At 36.4% G+C, this 22,909-nt stretch overlaps 1 pseudogene; it reads right to left on the bottom strand.

Annotated features, from left to right (window-relative positions):
* Positions 1-10,451: 10,451 nt before the first annotated feature.
* Positions 10,452-12,544, bottom strand: LOC137751185 (integrator complex subunit 10-like; annotated as a pseudogene).
* Between the last annotated feature and the right edge of the window lie 10,365 nt (positions 12,545-22,909).

A 22,909-nucleotide genomic window follows, 5' to 3' on the forward strand; every position in this document is an offset into this window, starting at 1 on the left:
AAGTGTCAGTGATGAGGGAAGTTCTGTTTGGAACCCAATAATGGCATGATGCCTTAAATCCCTGAACTCCTGGTCCATCATCCAAAGGCAAACCTCTTCTTCATCTGGACTCTTCTATATTCTCATCCATATACTGCATTTTCTTCACTGAACCCCATTCCACCATTCTCCTCCTCGTGCCTCATTCTTGGTCAATGTATTCATTTATCTTTACCATTTGTACATTTTATTTAATAGCAGCAACCTATTTAAAATAGTTTATTCTTAAAAAAATACATGTCCATAATAAAGAAAATTAAGCAAAACCAGGACATATAAGATAGCAAGTGTTCTCCCTACTCTCCCCCCTACATCACCCATCTCAGTTCACACAGGCAGACACTGTTAATGACTTGCTGTATAGCCTTCTAGCCCATTTTCAATACATAAGCAAACGCAAGAAAAAAAAAGTTTCTCAAAAATTATATTACGATATACATACAAATCTATAACTTTCTTTTTTTACTTAAAAATACATTTTGGACTTCATATTTATAGTGTTTATAAGATCCTCCTCTTTCTTAGATATTGCATCATGTTCCATTATAGGGCCGCATTGTAATTTTTAATGAACATTTATGTCATTTCCTTTTTTTGTTGGTATTATAAAAAACCTTTCAGTACTTTGAAAACTTGGCGAATGCTCCTTTAGGATAAATTCCCATAGTGGAAATGATGGATCAAAGGCTAGGCATATTTCAAAATTTTAAAAGACATTGTCAAAAGTTTATATCAATTGAGACCACAGCAACAGTTTAGGAGAACACTAATGTCCTCAGATTCACTCTAGCTTTGTCAATATTTTTAATGTTTAATCTATTCATTCTAAGTCAGAAACCTCTACAAAGAAATAGTGTCAGAAAGACAAAAAGTCTTGCATGGTGTCCTCTCAATTAACAGTGTGGTTAGTGCTTTAACTTTTGCAAAGAGCTTTTATATATATTATGCCACTAAATCTTCAAAAGAATTTTTTGAAATACATTTTTTCATCTTCACTTCATATAGGAGCAAATTTAGGTGTGAGAAGATCAATTACTTGTTCAAAATCACACAGATGCTAAGTGGTTGACTTGGAATTCAAACTCTGATCACACGTAACAGTTTGATAAAAATGGATATTTAAGTTCTGCTGTGTTATATTCAGATAACTGATACCACTTTGACTTGACATTTTTTCAACTAAACATTATACTACCTTAAAATGAGTATATTTTACTTTTTTGAATATCCTTATATATTTAAAATTATTATTCTCTCTTTAAATATTCTTTTAGAAGGCTTAGTAACAAAACATAATACTAAGTGTTAGAGAAAATTTAACTTTCAGAGTAGAGATGCCTACTTTTTTTGATGAAAGCCAATGAATAAATAAGGTATAAAATACTAAAATTTTCTCTGCAGAGAGGCTACTGACATCAGTGTTAAAAGAATTGTGGGTCAGAGAGATATGGATTAAGAACTGTTTCTGCTACTTTCTGTCTGGCTGACTTTAGGAAGCTTACTTAACCTCTCCAAGCCTCAGTTTATACATCTATAAAATAGAGATATTAATGTACTTACCTCATTTGATATTACGAAGATTTAAAAAGGTATCCTATGTGAAATGGTTCGTGAAGTGCCTGGCACATAAATGACATGCAATAATGTTGCTGCCATTATTATTATAATTATTATTGTTGTGGCTACTAATATCATAGGTAACTTTTTAGAGACAAATATATTTCAGAATATTAGGTATTCCCATAAAGATTGACTGACTGTCTTTCCTATGTTACAGAAACCACCATTTATATATGTTATTTTTCTCTTCCTTTAGAATGTATAATTTGTTCTAATCCTGACATGTTAAAGCTTCAGTGGACCTAAAAGATTATTTAGTTATACAAATAAAGACATTTAAGACCAGATCTCTTGAGAAATTTTCCGAAGTCACACAGATTCTTGCTGCCAAAATAAGAATTTGATTCCTGGTCTCTGTTCTTTCTCCTTAAGGTTAATTAATGTATTTTAAAAATTACTGTGCATATTTGAAATATTTTACAGTAATTTCTAAAATTGTAAGCCAAGTATTGAAAAATTTCCTTGGCACCACTGGTGACTGAATACATATCTCTCCTGATTTCACTGAAATGAATTTCCCCCAGTTCAGAAACTGGTGAACTTTTGCCCTCTGTTATGCAAGTTCAGTTATTTTTAAGGAAAGATGACCAGACTGCAACTCTGGTAATTGTGTCAACTTCTTCAGTAATACAAAATTTAATTTATTTTGCATTTGTCATGTATCTTGTCTCTGTGATATTACAGACACTTAAAAGCTTCATCCAGTAACTAGTTCAAATTAAAAACATTTCCATGCCTGCATGTAAATTGTGCTGCAACTTTGTAATTGACTACAATTATTATCTTACTATCATAATAGTAACTCAAGAAACTTAGACAATAAAATAGAGAAATGAATTGTTTTATGGAGGTAAGTAAAACTGGATAGTTGTTCTGCCTTCATACTTTAAAGCATTGGTTCTCTGCCTGTACACCCTTAACTATGGAATAAAGTCACATACACACAAAAGCGATCGTTGATTTGTACAGTGGCTGCCTTAAAAACAAGCTGGCTTCTAACTTTAAATCAACAGAGAAAATTTTAAGCTCCAGCTGGTTAGACAACTATCCACTGGCAAATCAGAAAAAATAATTTAAAAATTTTACTTCAAGTTGGTTATTTGTAACTTAGGTTGTTTTTCCATAGAGGTAACGAGAATGATTCTTGGTCTGACAAACTTCAGGAAAAAGCCTAGTACTCCATAGATACCTCTAATATTGTCCTTATGTTAATGTGGTCATTGTGAGTCATATTTTCCCTATGGAAAATGAATTTACTTTTGAAGAGTTACATTCTTTATGAGGGATGTAAGTGATGGGATTCAGAATTTCCCAATGTTTACTTGCTTATTTTGGCTATCCACTCATCTGTTGTTGGCAAGTTGAAACCATCAGTAGTTAAGACATTACCTCAGATTTAAAAAGTTGAACATTTTGGTTTATATCTTTTAATTATAAGAATGGAATTCAAAGGATTGTATTTTCTGAGTATGTTATTGCTCTAAATTCGAATTCCACATCTTTTATTCAGAAATAATAAAGTGGGTTATAATGGAAGCAATGAAGGACATAGAATGAACATTATTTCTTCAATGTTTGTAGAAGAGATAAACAAAGGAATGCAGGGTAGGGATAGAGAGGAATGGAAGGATTATGATCAAAATTTCATTCTTTCACAACATAATGTAAATGTATTGGGACCTTCTCTGAGACTACAGCTTGAAGGTCAAGTAGAAGTGTGAGGTTACTGAATGAAGTTTAGAGAGGAAAAGTTATTGACCCTGGAGAGTAGTGGTGCCCTGAGACCCTTAATTAATCACGTACCTTTATCGTACGTGTGTCAGTTTCTGCCTCTACCCTTCTTTCTGCTACTGATATTACTCCTGCCACTACTTCTGTCTCTTCTTTACCTCCATGGCTGGGTTCAGCTCAAATAGGGGCAAGCAGGGAGAAAGACCTTCCTTTCTAAGGTAAATTACGTTGACATTAGAGAAGGCCTTTTAAAAAAATGTCTTTAATTCACCCACATGAACTTCTTTAGAGTTTTCTTGGTTAAACTTGGCCTTTTGCATTTCCATGTCAAGTTTAGAATCAACTGGTCAATCTCTTTCAAATATCTGGTAGGATTTTGACTGGTAAAGCATTGAATCTACAGTTCAGTTTTAAGAGATAATTGATATGTCTGCAATTCAGTTTTAAGAGATAATTGATATGTCTGCAATAGTTTATCTTAATAATGTGTTCCATATTCCTGGTAATTCCTAGTAGTTGATGATTCTTCTCACTCCTCCCACTCCACTCCATAAAAGAGTGAGCTATTCCATGCTCATTATTTCAGATCATTAACACCAAAACAGGACAGAAATCAAAGTTGTCAATTTTTGGTTTTGGAACTCATGACAGAGCTAACAGTCTTGAGAGTAAAGGAATTTAAATCACAAGAAACTAGGTTTTTTCAAATTTCAAGTTCTCAACGTTAAAGGACTCAAAGCAAGCATAAAGTCTATGCATAAAAACAGTCTTTGGAGTACATAGATGAAGAGCCAGATGGTCTCACATTCAGTCTAGATAAAGATTTCATGGGTGGTGCAAGAAAAAGGCAGAGAAGAGTCAAAGGGCTCTGACGTGATGAATCCTTGAGAAGAGACTATGTGCTCTGCTCCACCCAGGCCAAATCCCAGAGTGCCGGTGAACCAATAGAACCCCGGTAGATTTGCAATTAAAAAGACAATGTGACTTGTGCATATCTTTCTGGGTGGAACTCTGAGAAGTAGCCAGCCTTATAGAGTTCCCAATACTTAGCTTATCAGAGGAGCAGAAAGAAAGGGATATCTAGGCAGATGGGCCTGAGGCACTGCAGAGTCCTTGAGCCCCTCCTGGTGAGGGTGAATTTAAAAGCCCTCTCATTCCTCATCCTCTGAGAGGAGATTGGAAATAGAAAAGATTCCAGACCTGCAAGTCCTTGGTTGTAAGCCGAAAAGAGTGTTTGTGTTGAGACCCCCCTAAAGAGACTGAGAATAGTGGCTTGAAATAGAACTTAGTTCAGACATAGAAAAATAAGAAAATTTACATTAGTTTAAAATACTTTAACAATTTTAAATTTTATTAAATTTATTATATTTTAATTAACTAAAATTTATTTTGGGGCCTAATATTTATACATAATTATTCCACATATTCTTGGCTAAGACAGAAATTTCTTGTTCTTGAATGGGAATATAATACAGTAAGCATGTCCACTTGCCCCAAATTAATTTATTAATTTGGAAAAAGTCAAATTATCTCTACCCTATAGCTTATGACAGAATGCATTCAAAATGTGTTATACAGTTAAAATGATAACACTATACAATTATTAGAAAATGTGGGATGTATTTATCTGATTTTGAGTATGCTTTTCAAAGTTTAAAAAGAAAACAGAAAGAAAAAGATTGATGGACATTTGACTATCTAAGAAACCTAAAAATTCATAACATAAAAGTAAAATCTAAATCTAAAATATTATTGACGTAAAAATAAAATTCACCATATGTAAAACTAAAAGCAAAGAACCACCTGAAAATAAATATCTAACAAGAAAATGAAAACTCATTTTAATAAAAATGCAAATTTAGTGTCACAGTCTTTTCAATACCAAATTGGAAAAGGCATGAAATAGATTAATACTAGATATTAAGGTTTGTAAACATGCAATCTCACAGAGTAGTGATGATAGATAATAAAAATATTTCTGATAATCAATTTGGAAATGGGTATCAAATGCCTTTAAAATATTTACTTCACTGATTAATTCAATATTCTAGGAATATTGTTTAAGAAAATAGAAGTACACATCAGACTGTAGTATTATGTGATAGAAAAAGCAGCAGTAACTTAAATACCCAACAATAGGGGATTAGTTGAATATTTTATAGTGTATAGTAACAGATTCCACACTGCTGTGTAAAAAAATCACATTTTATATAATCAGTGATGTGGGAAAATTCTCACAAAATATGTGGATGATTAAAAAGAATATGTTGATGTTGATATATGATAGAGCATATGATCCCAATTTATAAAATTAAATGTAGAGAAGCTCTTTTACCTGACCTGTACTTAACAGAAGCATCAGATGTTCCCTCTTCCTTTTGTAAATTATCTTTACTGATGTCAATACTTATGGAGAGCTGGCAGCTCCCTAGGATAGCCACATTTTTATTCCACCTGTTGATTTATATATAGATTTGGAGTCAGATGTTTGTTTTTATATCTTAATATCATTTTCCTTGGTCCTATAATTACAAAGCCTAATTACAGATTAAAATGTCTAATAAACTATGAGTGCTAAAAGAGAGTAATTGTTTATGTTAAACAAATAGAATTCTTTGGGAAAAGTCGATTAATTTGAGTAGGTAAGAGGATTTGCTCAAATTATGCGTGGACAAGAAAACTGTGCAACACTGGGAGAAATGATTAAATTCTAGACTTCTACACTGAGATTTGTTTATGTCTTTATATTATTGTTCCCATTTTAGGAAAACCAATCTAGAAATCATTTATGGTTCATTAGGAAGATGATTTATGTTATAAAGATGACCTGGAGCTCCCATCAGAAGACCTGTGGTCAGAAAAAAAGCTTGGTTCTACATGAAAAGATTAGTGAAGAAATGCTTATTTATTAATTAAATTAAACTTACATATCATGTATGTATAATTTTTAAAGGTTCTGTACCTTATAAAACCTTTTTCTGATTAACCAAAGACTGTTGGCTATCAGATAGAAGGGATTCTACTGCACATGTGTGTATAGAAAAAATATTGGGAGTCTTAACACCAAAATGTTTTAGTAGTTGTCTCTTGATAGCTATCATAATTTGTTTTTTCTTCAAACATTTATCTTTCAATTTTCCTAGAGTGAAAATGAATTACTTTGATCACAATTTAAAGTTATTTGAAACAAAAAAGGACCTCTCCAACCCCTCCCCCACAGAAGGTACTGGGTTTTTTGCCTAAATATGGGGTCATTGCCATTGTGCTTCCAATGTGGTGTGAGCTTGTGATGTTTGCTTCCATACCATTGGAATCTCCACCTATTCTGTGTTCTGATAGACACAGCTAAAGGTGAGACAATGCACCTTGAGTTTTTTTAAGTCTAGCAACTACACAAAGCTCATGATGAAAACAAGCATCCATTACAGCAGGCAAATTGTACTTAGTGCCCAACAAATGTTCAGAACCAGGGTGTGAACGATCATCCTTGTGAAGAATTGACATCTTGCAGGATAGGTACTTCCAGACCCTGCCCCAGCCCTCCAGGTATGCTTGGTTGGCAGCTTATTACAAGCAGGTCATACACTAACTTATACCATGTGTTAGTTAGTCAGTTATAAGTTAGTTATACACTAACTTATACCACATATATACCATGTGTTTGTCATTCAGCATATAAATATCAGTCCTTTGCCTAGCACATAGTAACTCTGTAAATAGTAAGTTTTCCTTTAGAAGATTATGGGAAGGGGGGAATGTGATAACAATAAATTTTGTTTAGATGATAAACTACATGACAGTGGTTTTTAGGTCTGTTTTCTGTATAACTTCTCTGGACTAAACACAGATTGAATCATGTTGGAACTAAATGCTATTTAATGTGCTAGTGAAGTGTCTTCCATTTTGCATGAGTGCTTTCTGTCCATGGTGTAACATTGTGACGGCATATTCTTTCAAATTATATTTATATTCCCAGACCCAATTCCCTAATTTGCTTTTCTTTTCTAACGCCTCTTCTTCTCCTCTGAAGTCCACAGTATTTTAAAAAATACGTATTCCTTGAGAAGATATTGAGCGTTTGCTTAGGGTCATACATAAAAGTGTTTGATTTAAATAATCACGGGAGTTAAACTGCATCTGCCAGGGAGTTCTACATTTTTGGCAGTTATAGGCTGCCTTTATTCAGTTTAATGATGAAGATTTGACTTCGTTGGAGTTTTTCTTCTTAGTAAAATGAATGGTGCATCTTTCTTTAATTGTGATCCTTGTCAACCATTTGGCCCAGTAATGGCATGCAAATTAAACTCTTTAAAAATTAATGCTAACATTTATTAAATAATGCATCATACAAAAAGGTAATTTGAAATTCCAAGTTAGACTCCCTATCTGCTCATGAGAAAGTATTTTTTGTGCCATCTTCCTAAAACATCTTTATAGTCTTTCTAAATACCTTGAATGTTTTTCCAGTATTTTGCAAAATTATCACCATTGGAGACTGTTCATGTAGACAGACTCTTTATGCTTTTCAATTTTGATTTGTATAAACTCTCAGATTTTGAATTTATATCACTGCTCTGACTTTCTAAACTCAAGAGTGCTTATAGATGTTTCTTTACGACAATTTAAAGACAAGTCTAATTAAGGGGTATGTAAACTTAATTGTACAAGCTTACCTTCACTTCTGATTCTCAAATCAGAATGTATATCATATGCTTGGGAATTCCCTGGCAGTCCAGTGGTTAAGACTTGGCGCTCTCACTGCCGAGGGCTCAGGTTCATTTCCTGGTCAGGGAACTAAAATCCTACAAGCCGGGCTGTGCAGTCAAGAAAAAAAAGAAAAAAAAAAAGAATGTATATCACATTGCTAGTTGGACAATTGTAAACCTTATGTAACATCCCCACCCAGACAGCAGTGAGCACTAGCATTCAGCCTTGTACATTAGTGATTTTGTAAATTTGATTTGGGAATTTTAAATGATATTATGACTATAATCGGCATAACCTGAGAAGAATGAAACTTCTCAGAGGCAGGCTTAGTATAGTGTTAAGAACAAGAGTGGTAGAGTGTGACTGCTGGGTTTGAATGAATGCCAGTCCTATCAGGTATGAGCTTTACTATCTCAGACAAATTCCTTAACCTTCCTGGGTCTCAGTTTCTTTATCTGTGAAAATGACATCAATAATAGTAGCTATCTCATAGAGTTGTTATGAGAACTATGAAATACTAATAAAGTATCGATCCATAGCAAGGACACAACAACTATTAAGGCATTATTATTATCTGGAACATTTTTCCCTTCACTGAGAAAACCTTAGCAATATTACTTAAGTGAATCTTCAAAGGATTTGACAATAATTTCGATTTGATTTGCTAACCTAAGAGCAAGAGTCAAATATCTCTTTACTTTGCATTATCTATAGAAATAGAATTTGGGAAAGAAGGTAAAATTCTTCATTACAGACAGCTGTTTCTTCCATTCGATGTGAATTACGAAAAAAAGAGAGCTTTCTCATGCATGTTTTTATTTCAACAAACATGCACTTAACACCAGCTATCAATATATGCAAGGCTTTGCGCTGACACTAGGCAGGGAAACATACTAAGAGGAGATACGATCCTTATCCTCAAAGTTATCCCGGTAGTTAGCAATAGCCATCCTAATAGATCAAAAGTTAATCATAAGATTAAAAAAACCCCAGATATTTCAAGAAGTTATAATAATGAGAAAAGTCATCATAAGACAGCATATAATTAAACATCTAAAAGATGATATAAACAATAAATGTGTTTGCTTACTTTATATTTGTTTAATAATAACCTTCTTGTTTCATAAATACGTAAAGATTCCACGCTAAACATTTAGATAGGAGTAAAGTGGTTGGCTTGGTCTACGAGGGCTTCATGAAGGAGGTGGACCTTGGGAACATTTTGAAGATTGAGTTCCAGGCAGGCTTCATCTCTTAGACCGTCCCATAAGTGTTAATAAGTGATCTACATGTTAATTTGGAGATGGGTATAGCTTAAGGTCTCAACAGTTGCCATCATGCTTAATTACCGTTCACATCCACCCTGCAGTAAGCTTACTGAGCTTTCATCAAGAAGCAGGTGGAATTAGTAGTAGAAGATAGATCACAAGCTTGATCGTTTCAATAGTTCTATGTTTATTGAAGACCCAGTCAATCTCCCCCCACCCCCAAAATTCAATATATATCCCAGGCACTAGGGAGAAAGAAATGGATTCATTGTTGGTTCCTGGCCTCCAGCTGCTCACAGAACATGTAACAAGTATTTGTTCTGCTTTATAATACATGCAAAGATAAGAGTAAGCCAGAGGTGTGATGAATGGGGGAGTGGGTGGGAGTGTATGTGTCAGGGAAAGCTTCAGAGAAGAGCCAGGGTTTTTCATTCTCTGCATTCCTGAATAGAAGCCAAATAAAAGTTTTAATTTGGGGTCAATTCAGAGTGCTTCACAGCTTTTTCCTTTCCACTGAATCTAAAGCTATGATCAGTGAGTAAAAATTGCAAAGATAAGTATCAATCAACCAGGAGTCTGTGGGACAATCAATCTTTCTGATTGACACTTTGGTGTCCTTAGAGTTTGTTTCAAAAATGGATTTGGAAGATACGCTAAACCACAAATAATTAATAATGGATGTAAGCACAAACTGGTTCCCCCTACACTTAGGATAAATTTTTTTCAATTGCTCATTTATTCTTTTATTTATTCAGTCATTCATGTATGTGCCAGACAGGTTCTGTACAAAATTTTTTGGCTGATTTGGGAACAAACAAGTACAATTTATTTCTTCATGGATTTTTTTTTTTTTTCAAATTTAGGATGATTTTATTTACAAAACAGGTTCTTTTGTTTTACAAAAATTACAAAATATGACAAAAATAGAAATAGCTTCTTGGACTGTTGGGAACTACTTCTAAGCAGCCAATGAGTTAAAACACCGATGGTCTTCGTCTTTTGAAGAGCGATGACGGCAACGCCCAGTCGTGCTTTGTGTCTCCCCAGAGCCCCGCGGCTGTGGGCTGCCTCTGGCGGGAGGGCCAGTCAGGCCAGAGTCTGGAGCAGCAAGATCTTCTCGTTGATGCAGAACCTGTGCAGCACCAGCATCAAGTTCTCCCCGCAGCGGGACGCCTGGCGCTCCACGGCCAGGCGGAAGTCCTCCTTCACGCCCTTGGTGATGCCCCGGGTGACCGTGTGGTGCTTGATCAGCATTCCTTGATTGGGTTGTGGTTCCAGATGGATCTTCCCACCTTCCTGAGTTCTAAGGTAGGCGAATTCCTCCAGCATGTCGATATTTGTAACATAATTGAAAAAATTCTCATATTGGAAGTTTACTTGCTGGCAAATCTTATTTGACAGCTTTCAAGAAAAGGGGGTCTCTCCCCACGGCCACTCCTGCTGAAGCAGCACAATCACGTGCCCCAGCGCCATGTCGTCTCTGCTGTCTATGAAGGCTCTAAGCTTAAAACAAGCTAACATTAAGTGCAGGCAATAGGGCACGATAGCCTTGCTGGTACAAGGCAGAAGCTTCAGATATGAACCTTTTCTAAACTTGGGTTTATTTTTGAGGGTTCTTCCTGTGACTTGCCTCCATCCTGGATGGGGAGGACCACGTAGCACATCAAATCAAGGACTTTCTCACAGGTCATTCTGTACTCCCCCAAGGCAAAGTGGAAGGTCACCAGTTGGATGAGTGCCCTCTGATGCTCCAAGGTCCCCTGTCCTGAGATTGTGGCTGAGGAAGTGGTCCCTGGAGAGCTGCCAAGTGGTGCAGGCTCGCTATGGCCTTTTTATATTGACCCTGATAGATGATCATATCACTGAGGAAGATTCTCAACCAAAGCCAAGTATCCGTCTTCCATGCCAAACAAATTCTTGTAAATTCCTTGTCAAAGAATTCCAGGGAATAGAGCAGCTCCCAGCTCTCTCTGGCCAGCTTAAAGCTTTCCAACACCTCGATTGAGTTAGCAAGTTCTGCCTTATTGACAACAATGTGACGATTCCTTCCTTTTGCTGAACAGTCTTCATCATCCGAACTCATGGTTTTTTCTCTTCCCTCAGCTAGTTTCCTCTTTTTATGTATGTGTTTATTGCGATCAGTTTCTACATCACCATATACATTTGGTATGTCTTCCAGAAGAACCAGTGGAACTTGGCTAGGGGCATTAGGACCTTGGAATAGAGACTGCTGAATGCTGTTGACATACTGAAATGCATTCTTAAAGAAGACCAACATAGTGGAATAAACCACTTGGTTTTTATATTTTGCATGAGCTTCATTATCAAAGTTGTTCAGGTATCTGCAGAGATCCTTCAGTCTATGCAAAATATCACCATAGCTTTGTCTTCCTTTATCCATCTGCCAGTCACACCTCATTCCAGCAACATTCAAAATCTTAAACAACCTCTCCCAAGGGTCCACGATCTGGGACGATTTTTCAGTCAGTCCCTCTATTATGTACTTCTGAGAGCTACGTTTGCTCGGTGACATTAAATCAGACGTTTCTTAGGCACCTTGATGCTGACTCTCTATTTGAGTAGATCTAGTGACATAATTGGTATAAAATTCAGCTGCTTTGTTCTAGTACTTACACACCAAATTGGCAGGCAACCGAACGTCATGGTTGTTAATTATTAGAGGAAGGACATCACACACAAATAATTTTCTAAAACAGTTAACAGGAGATTCTTGCTCTTCAATAGTTTCGGCCTCCAATAGTGCCTCCCCAAGGCCGACCCCATGCTGTACCACTGTTTCAGGGAATCGTCTCAAAACTAGAAGCAACAATTTATTTATTTATTTAAAGTACACAATTCAATGGTTTTTAGTATATTCACAGACCTGTGCAACCAACACAAGAACCAATTTTAGAACATTTTCATCAACACAAGAGATAATCCCACCCCCGAAGCAACATTTCTGATCATTCCAAAGTGTTGAAGCATTGTTCCGTAACCTTTAGTAACATTTCACACTGGACTCGACCAGGAAGAGTTTCAAATAAACCTGGATGTTGGAGTCGGTGGGGTAGAGGCTGCAGGCCGTGATCAGCCAAGCCTTGGCAGCCCACAGGCTCCTGCTGCACCAGCTCGTGGGCTCGCTGCACCAGGAACTCGCAGTCGCCCTGGGCCGACATGATGCGGAAGGCCTCTTTTTTTTTTTTTTTTAATTAATTAATTAACTAATTTTTGGCTGTGTTGGGTCTTCGTTGCTGCGCGCGGGCTTTCTCTAGTTGCGGTGAGCAGGCTCTACTCTTCATTGCGGTGCGCGGGCTTCTCATTGCGGTGGCTTCTCTTTGTTGCGGAGCACGGGCTCTAGGCACTTGGGCTTCAGTAGTTGTGGCACGTGGGCTCAGTAGTTGTGGCTCATGGGCTCTAGAGCACAGGCTCAGTAGTTGTGGCGCACGGGCTTGGTTGCTCTGCGGCACGTGGGATCTTCCCGGACCAGGGCTCGAATCATGTCCCCTGCATTGGCAGGCAGATTCTTAACCACTGCACCACCAGGGAAGTCCTCTTCATGGATTCTTAAAGTCTAGCATTTTATACTTAGTTGTCTTACAGAGCTGTCAAAGTCCATTAGTTGGTAAGAATAATTATCCAATAGATAAGGAACTAGTCCATTGCAGTGTGGTCTTAGATTCAGAGCCAGCCTAAAATAAGGGAAACTTTCAAGTACTATCTAATTCATTAAATATGGAATCAATTCAATTCAAAAAAACATAGCAAAATAAACAAGATGCAAGTCCTTAAACTTAAAAACAGCACAGTCTAAATTCAAATGATGAATAGGACGTTTATTAGAATATTTCATTGAGATGAAGTCATTATAATTTTTAGTGATAGTTAAGAAATTGGGAGATTTCTGAAAATGCTACTATTACCACTCATACCACTAATGACTGCCAAGTGCTTTACATTTCTTTTTAAAGATTTTTTTTGATGTGGACCATTTTTTTTTTTTTAAACAACAGCTCCTGTTTATTTTTTTATTTTTATTTATTTATTTTATTTATGGCTGTGTTGGGTCTTCATTTCTGTGCGAGGGTTTTCTCTAGTTGTGGCAAGTGGGGGCCACTCTTCATCGCGGTGCGCGGGCCTCTCTTGCTGCGGAGCACAGGCTCCAGACGCGCAGGCTCAGCAATTGTGGCTCACGGGCCCAGCTGTTCCGCGGCATGTGGGATCCTCCCAGACCAGGGCTCGAACCCGCGTCCCCTGCACTGGCAGGCAGATTCTCAACCACTGTGCCACCAGGGAAGCCCGATGTGGACCATTTTTAAAGTCTTTATTGAATCTGTTACAATATTGCTTCTGTTCTCTGTTTTGTTTTGTTTTTTGGCCACGAGGCATGTGGGATCCTAGCTCCCCAACCAGGGATCGAACCCGCAACCCCTGCATTGGAAGGCAAAGTCCCAACCACTGGACTGCCAAGGAAGTCCCCAAGTGCTTTAAATTTAAGGTATATTTTTTCCTCACAGCAGGTACATAAGTACGTACAATCATCCCTATTTGCAAAGGAGGAAACTGAGGCTGAGAAATGTTGAGTGATTTGCCTTCTGTCAGGAAGGAGTTGATAAGTGGTAGAGCCTGCACCGTATTTGATCTCTACTCAGGCTGTCAGAATTCTGTCTAATAGAAAAGAGATATTTCAAGATGATCATCAATGAATTACAATTGTTTAGCTTTTATGCACTGAATTTTAATCATAATATCTGGAGAGTCTTTCCAGAAGGCTGCTTTTTCCCTCTATTATCAAGGTCTTGGTAGCTCCAGTGCTGGCGATCATGGAAGGTGAGTATAACCTAAGTATAACTCTTATAGAAACTACAAAAATGTTTTGTATTTTACTGGAATCAATACATAAAACACTGGAGCAGGGACATATGTGATATGTATATTACATAATGGAAAAGTATAAATTAGCGCTAGGGGCAGCATGGGTAGTGATTACATAATCCCTATCATTTTAGGCAGGAGAGGCCTTCTGGAATAGGTCTTATCTCAGAGCCTGACTGAATGATGGGAAGGAGATAGCTGGCAGAGGTGGGCAGGGGTGTTATTTTTGGCAGCGGCTAGGACTTGAAGGTGGGAGTTGGTAAAGGGCTTTGAAAAACATGTTTAAAAGAGCAAAAGGGATTAGTAGGGGTAGTTAATCACATCTGGAAAAGACAGGGAAAGTGTGCATTTTGCGTCTCCTCAATGAAACATTTTGAAGCAGAAGAAAGCTTTTTTTTTTCTTTGATATTAATATGTGGGTAGGATTCTAGCATAATGCCCCAAGAAGCACTAGATTCATGACATGGCAGATATTTTATAGGACTTTAACTGGTTTAAGTCCAGTTAAAATAAAGATGGCCTGACCAATTGTTGAGGGCTGGGCATGGGAGTGTAAATGGTAGAACTATTTTATTAATAAAAATAATCATATTCAACTGTCTGTAGAAAACAGAGCCTGAGTCAAGGATTGAGAGGTGATGCTTTATTTGGGGGGTACAATTTTCAGGGTAGTGAAAGTGAGAAAGGGGGAAGTGAAGTTGCTAAGGATGGAAAGCAATAGTAGGTGAAGTGTTACCTCGCTGGCTTCTGCTTTAGGATAAACCTAAAAAAGACAAAGACAGTGGCTTGGGAGGTGTGTCCACTTGGTCACTTGGTATCTCTGATCAGACTACTTGGTGAAAGTGCTTTAGAACAGTAGGTGGGAGGAAAAGAGGGAGACAGACTTTATCTGACTGGAGGTCTGCATCTCCTCTCTCTTCTTTCTTACTGGTCAAATTTCTTCCATTAAAACACCCCACCCCAACCAACACACTTACCCATTAGACAGCTGCTCAGAACCTAGATTTTATACTCCTCAGTGTGCTGTTACATTCAAGTCTGGAAGTGGTGAGAAAAACCACAGATGCCAGGTTTGTGTCTGGTCAGATTGGTTGGCCCTAGACAAGGGATCACCAGAGCATAAGCTGAGTTGGATGGTTGTGACTGTGTCAAAGCAAGTGGCTGAGCCTCAGAAGAATCGAGGAGGTGCAAAGAGATAACACATTTATTTCCGCTTATTATATGTCGAGCACTACACTAGAACTTTGCATGCCTTCAATCTATTACTATTCCCATTGTACAGTGAGGTATTCAAACATTAGAGAAGTAGTCTTGTCTTCAGATTTGAAATCAAGCAGTTCTTATTAACCTATTGGAAGGCAATTTGTTTTTTTACCTTCTCTCCCCCTCCCCCTTCCCTTCTCTCCTTCCCCTCTCCTCGTTCTCTTTCTCCCTCCCTTTCTCCCTCCCTCCCTCCATTCCTTCTTTCCTTCCTTCCTTCCCTTCTTCTTTCCTTCCTTTCTCTCCCCCTCTCTCTATCCTCCTTCCATCTCTCTTGAATCATAGAAGGTGAAGATAATACAGGAGAATGAACTAATTTAGCACGTTCCCAGAATGATTTTGTTCAGTGAAAGCAACTGTCTGTGTGGAGTACTTTTGGAAGGAATGTGACATGCTACAATGCATCATGGAACCCACTTCTGGGTGCCTGGTTTACAATAAGGCTAAAGAAACGCTGCAGAGATCCTGCAGAAATCAATATTGTCTTTATGCCACTAAATATTCCCCCCATTCTCAAAGCTAAGAAAAGATACCTGGTTTCCCATAAATATTCACAAAGACTTCACTACATGATTTCGCAAAGCCTGTGTGCATTTGAAAGCACTGACTGTTTAAGGAAGCATTGACTGTGCTGTGTATCTGCATGATGCTGGGCTCTATATGAACAGAGCACCTTGACTTATAAAACATATTCGAAGCAGTGAGTTTAATATACAAGTGGTAAAGCCTATGTTATACCCCTCTCTATTTCATGGATAGTATATAGCAGATCTGGTATATAGCAAGCTATAAACTGCACTTAGATTAGGAATCAGTGAAGAAGGAAGAGCACTTTCCTTCTGTTTATTTGAGAAGATGAGTTTAGGATTCTTGATAGAAATGTAAATTTTAAACATTTTCAATGACAGGAGGAAAGAAATTGGTCAGCTGTGAGCTGGCACTTACTCCCAGCATTCAATCAGGAGGCATGGAGGAAATCGGTATGACCTCACATATCAGAACCTATACTCTCTCAAGCCTTGACTTCTCTTTGTACAGTGAGAAGCCAACTATTTTGACCATTACTATGGAAAATCTGGGAGATGATAGCTTTGGAAAATCTGGAAAAAAAACAGGAAGATGGTAGAAATAGATTGTTACAAAACTTTTAAAACAGTTTTTAGTAATTAGAAACTAACCAGAAAAAAAGCATAATTGAGTAAAATATGATTAGTTGAATATGTGGACAAATAATCACACCATCCATTGGTAAGTTTCCAAACACAAATTTATTAGAAATATGAAAGGTGGTATAATCCTTATCTATGATGACTGAAACTATGAGTTAAGGGGGAAAAGTAGATCTGATTCCTTCTGTATTATTTTTATTTTTATTTTTTGACCATGCAGCATGCAGGATCTTAGTTCCCTGACCAGAGATGGAACCTGCACCCCCTGCGGTGTAAGTGTAGAGTCTTAACCATTGGACTGCCAGGGAAGTCCCATGCTTCTGTACTTTTAAGTGTAGGCTGAACACATGTGAACTAAACACTTCTTATCAACATTCTTTCTGATTATAGGCATCAATATATGATCTCTAACTCTTCCTGTTCATGAATTTTTTTTTAACAAAAAATTTTACTTCTTTCCTCCACTGTGTATGAATCTTTATCAAATATTAAATCCTTCTTTACACTAAGGTCTATTTTGAGGTTATCTATTCTATATCACTGATCTGTCAATCTTATGCCAGTTACATAATATTTTAATTTTATTACATAATTGTTGGAAGCAACCCTCTTTTTCTCTCATTTTTCACAATTGCATTTGTTACTATTTTTAAACTTTAATTCGGGATGAAATATAGAGGAATTTTCTAAAGGCTTCGCTCAATAAAAATCTCACTGAAATGGTCAAATCTGTTAATTAATTTGGGAAAAAAATGACATTTTTCCCAATGATATTAATTTCTTGTAATATTGTATTATTGCCAGTGAATAGTGCTTGTGAAATAGTTTCTTTTTTTGAATTAATTAAGATCATCTTTGTATCTTCAAAATGATTAATTTTGTAAATGCACCAAAGGTATTTGAAAGGGAAATATTTGCACTGGTACAACCATGTCATTTTTATTTTTTGAATTTTCTATATTCCTGTTTTAAGCTGTGGTATTATTTAAAAAATCTGAACATTTCGAGAAGCATATAGAATAGTACCATAAACATCCTTTTTTTTTTTTTTTTCCTAACACCCAGCTTCAATAACTACCAACTCACAGCTGGTTTGTTTCATCCTTACCTCAATATGTACCCCATTTCTGGATTCTTTTTAAGTAAATCCTAGACATTACAAAATGTTATTTATAATGATTTCAGTGTATATGTCTAAAATGTAGGACTCTGAAAACATAATGTTAGTATTTCAACTAAATAAAACTAGCAATAATTATTCAATATCAAATATCCCCCAGTCAGTGTTCAAATTTCCAATTGCCTCATAATTTTTTCTTATTTTTTAAGTTTGCTGGATTCAAGCGTTGTGACTGGATTTTGTGCTTCCCACACTTCTTTTAAGCTATACATTCCTCCTTCATATCTTGGTATTTTTTTCCTCTCAATTTGTTTGTTGAAGAAATCAAATTGTTTGTTTATAGTTTCCCACAGTCTGTACTTTGCTGATTGCATCCCTGTGGTCTGGTTTAAAATGTTTCTCTGTCCTCTATTTCCTGTAATTTGGTAATTAGATAGAAATGCTAGATCAGATTCAGGTTCAATTTCTCTTTTCAAGCAGAACTATTTCACTGGTGGTGGTAAATTCTTCCATCAGAAGGCACATAGTGCCTAGTTGCTGCTTTTTGTCAGCGGTCTTTAATCATTGCCCAGCTCCACTCGTTAGGAGTTGCAAAACAGTAATATTTTTACTTTGCGCTACATATTTATTTATTTTTTATTTTTAAAATTTTACTTACTGTATTTTTATCTTATTTTATCTTTACTTATTAATTTACTTCTCATGTAAAGAAAATTTCCCTCATCATCTTTTTGGTTACTTTGAGGTAAAATTCATATAGAAAAAATGATAAACAGTTAAGTCTTTTCATTTATTTACTATGTCACTATTTTTGGTCAATTTGAAATGTGAAAGGTTGAATGAGGCTTTAATGTCTCTAAAGATGGTATTTCTATCCACTTTTTCTCAGTGATATATAGTGAATATTATCTCACTACAAGTCTATTGAACTTATTTTTTCAGTGAGTGCATTTTATTCCATAGTATGGATTTACTATGCTATGTCTTACCAATCTGATATTGATGAACAAGTTGTTATTCTTGTAAATTACATGATAATAAATATGCTTGTGCAAACGTACCTGTGTGAGTGCTTCCTAAAAATGGAAATGCCTTCTAAGAGTATACATATTTTAGATGTTTTTAAGTGCTGACAAATTGTTTTCCAAAGCAGCAGTATTGCTGGTATTGCTTAAGTGTGAGTGTGCTCTTTACCTACACTCTTGCCAATGTTATCTTATCCATTCTTTTAAAATGTTTGCCGATTTGATATGGAAAAATGGTGACATTATTGTTCAGTGTGCATTTTCCTGGTTACTAGTGTGGTCAAAGATTTTTAAAATTTGCTTCATTGCATTTATATTTCTTTGAATCGTCAGTTGAATATCCTTTGCCTTTATGTTGTCATAGGTATTTTATTATCAAGTTGGCTGAAATTTGGTTTGTGGCTACCCACCAAATGTAAGATTAACCTGAAAGTGTGATCAAGGATTTGGTTACTATAAGATAGCAGAGAGTTTGAAATTGGCATAATTTAGTAAGACTGTGAAGGGCAAATATTTTCTATAAGGGCACAGACTTATGTTCTGATGAACAACAAAAGAAAGAAAAGGTTTCTTTTGTGAAAACTCAGGAGCCTTCCTTGGGGTACATAGAAATGTAAGTAGGTAATTTTCTCTTATTTCCCTTGAAAAAGACAGCACGAAAGAAGGTCAATCTGGCATATGTGGTTAGCACCAATATTTTCCACGGGTGAAAGTTCTGAATTTGAGGCTTTTAGCCTCATGGTCATTTCCTAGAATGTAGGAGTAGCAAAAGCATGGCATGCGTGCCAATACTTCTCTATCCTGCTCCCACGACAGACATCACTAGTCAATTCTGGCAGTCTTTCCTCTCGAACTTACATATATTATCATAGTTCTTTGTAACATAGTTCCCTAGGCTCATCTTTAATCAATGTGCATAGACAATCAAAATGAAACTGATTTATGTCCCTGTCATATACCCAGGCTCATTAGAATTTAAGGTCCAATAGAGATGAATTTGTCTGATATGCTTCTCAGTGTTTACAACACTTGGGACATACTTGACTCTCAATAAACATTTGTTGAATGAATGTACAAATAATCCCTTTCGACAGAAATTTTCCAAGGCAGGTTCACATATCCTTCACATTGACAACAGAATTTTAATTTTAATTCATGGATTATCTATCACTGAGCATTTAACTTCCTAGTCATTAGTTCCGAAGTTGAGGGAAATCTTTGCTTTTGATGTTATTTGGATGTTGGGGGTTTGCTGTAACAGATTTTTTTTTTTTTTTGTTTAACTTGAAAATAGAATTCTGTTGAATCATTGTGAACACAGCAATTATAGCAGAAGCATTCATGGGAAATGGCTGTATTTTCAAATACCTCCATTGTCATCAGTATGATTAGTATCCTTTAGTTCCACTCCTTCTGAATTTACAATTTGACTTTAGATCAAACTTGACGGTAGGTATGACAGAATAAATTGAACTGGATGGTAAAACTTACAGCCCATTTTTCTAAGGTCAACATCTTTTCTGATTCCTGTGTGAATATGATGTGGGGAAATGTGCTTTCAAGCTGGCTTGAGCAAGGGACAAGCATGATATCTTTCTTTTTTTTTGTCACTGAAGCTTTGGGGTTGACACAAGATGGGGTAAATCAGGAATTATGGCAACTCAGTTTGAGTTTGAATTGCTTGAAAATTGTAGCTCAATTCAAAATTCAGTAAGGTGGGAATAGCAGTTCAGGTATGTGACAGTGTCAGTTTCCTCCTAAGAAGCCCCGTTACACATGGCCACTTAGTCTATATCCTCAGCTTCATTAATTTTCCAGACTCCTTGGTAACTTTCCTCATCAATCTTATTTGAAAACCAATGATGTCTCAAACAATTCATTTTCAAATCATTTCTCACAATTGTATAGAAGTTTCTAGTTTACAAAGTGGAAAGTGCACTCATTTAATTATATTAGGTTAAGTATTTCTATTGTTATTTGGATGCCAAAAAAAAACAAAAACAAAAATCAGACCCAGGAAGGTAGTGCCCTTTGCCATATGATCACATGGCCATTAAGTGACAAATCTGTGTTCTTTCCACTCCACATCAAATACACTTTCTGATAAACCACTTCTGCCTGAAATCACATAACTGTGACTATTATTTTTAAATGGGGGTACACTATGAATATTGGAAGGAAAGTTTTTTATGGCCATTTAAAAATCAATGCAAAGACTACTGCAGGAGGTAGTTAGGTATTTCCCATATGGGGACTTTATTTTTAAATATAGCATGAATAAGTGAATGCTTCTTGTGCTTTTTTTGTTGCTAACTTGGCCACTCCCCTCTTTGTGGAAGAATTGAGGGCTAAGATTGAAGCATCTCTTCCTTACAGCTGAGCTCAATTTGCAGTTCAGATCATCTCCTTGCTATAAGTGAAAAAAGCACTCCAATAACTTGGTGACAGGAACTGTTTGACCAGGCATGCATAGTAATCATTAGATTATTTATGTCTTCCATAACAGAATTTAATCCAAAGATTTTTACAATCCTCTGTCTTCCTAGTAATTAATCTATGAAATCAGGCAAGTATAAGTGCCTGGAATCTCTGAGAATGTGTAACGATTTTGCATTCCTTAGCTGTGGCATGATTATTTTAGTATGGATGAACTCCAGTTGTACAGAGACTGAGGCTGTCAAATATACAGAAATTTGGATTTCCAAATGATGATCATTTCACTTTTCAGGAACCTCTCCTGGCTATGGAATGCCTGAAAGTCTTAAAGACTGGTTTTCACTACAAGATGGGAAATACCTTTATAAATATATTTAAGAACAGTTACAACCTTCAATTTGAAATTGGTGCTCAGGAGGCAAAGCCTGGGGATTGGGAAAATGTTTACTTTGGGCCTGAATAATCTGCCTGTCTACGTCAAGATGTAGTAGCATGTGTGGTTTTATAAAATCCAACTGATTCACATTCTTTCTGAGAATTGGGTGAAGACTGTTGGGACACAGCGTTCTGGCCTGGAGAGTTTTCAAACCTATGTGTGAAGACTCAGGTATCCTCTTATTCTGAGGAAATTCAGACGATTTAAAACAGGATAGCAGCCCTGATTATAGTATATGCTGGTGACAGTATCATAACTAAGACTAGCTAATCCTAACAGAAAACTAAAAGGATCTGGGTACTTTTATTAACTGAAAATCAATCCTTTTGTGTGATTCAATTAAAAACATCAATAAAAATCTTATTTCAAAAGTCACAAGGAGAGTCTCTACCAATACAGCACATACCATAGATAGAAAACTGCTCAGCCCCCTCTGAATCGTTGCCTGTTTTAATAAGTATTCAGAAATTATACTCAGACTTCAAAAGAAATTGTAAGGAATTGTTAGCAGGTTTATTAATGTTTTATGTTTTATTAAAAGTTTGGGTGTACATTTCACAATGAGCAACATCAAAAATCAGACTTTCTGCCTGTAATTCTGCTTCCTCCTGTCTTTCTGCCTTTGGGATTCACTCTTTTCCTTTCATCAGCTGCCATTTTCAGCAGCATGCAGTAATTTCATGGCTCATTGCAAGCGCTGAAAACCTTTGAAACCACAAATGCTAACCTACCTGGCCTGCAGCCATTTAGGAAGAGATTAATTTAGCAAACAGAAGCAAAACACTTTCTACTTCTAGCCTGTGCATAATTTCACTTCTATCTATATTTATTTTACAGTGAGCAGCGTAATGACAATTTCAGTAATTGCAACTCTATAAAAATTTGCCTACCTAGCTTATCTCACTATCACAAGACTGTGAGTCAGTCAGATTAGAAAAAGTACAGCATGTGAAACAGCACTGGTTGCCTTCCAAAAATATGGGCCTTCTATAAAAACTCAAGTGATGCTTTGCACTTGTTTGTGTTCTTATCTATTGCGCAATGGTTTCTTCCTGATGTTTTGATTGGGACGGGTTCGTTCCTCTTTAATTCATGGTGATTTATGGGGGTACTCTCCTTCCAAACAGACCGATGTATTTGTATTTGGAAGACTAGAAGCGCCAGCCCATTTCTGCAGACTTTGTTATAAATGGCTGTTATGTTGCTGTCGAGCAATTTGAACA

This window comes from Eschrichtius robustus, chromosome 17 (assembly GCF_028021215.1).
Source record: "Eschrichtius robustus isolate mEscRob2 chromosome 17, mEscRob2.pri, whole genome shotgun sequence".
NCBI lineage: Eukaryota > Metazoa > Chordata > Mammalia > Artiodactyla > Eschrichtiidae > Eschrichtius > Eschrichtius robustus.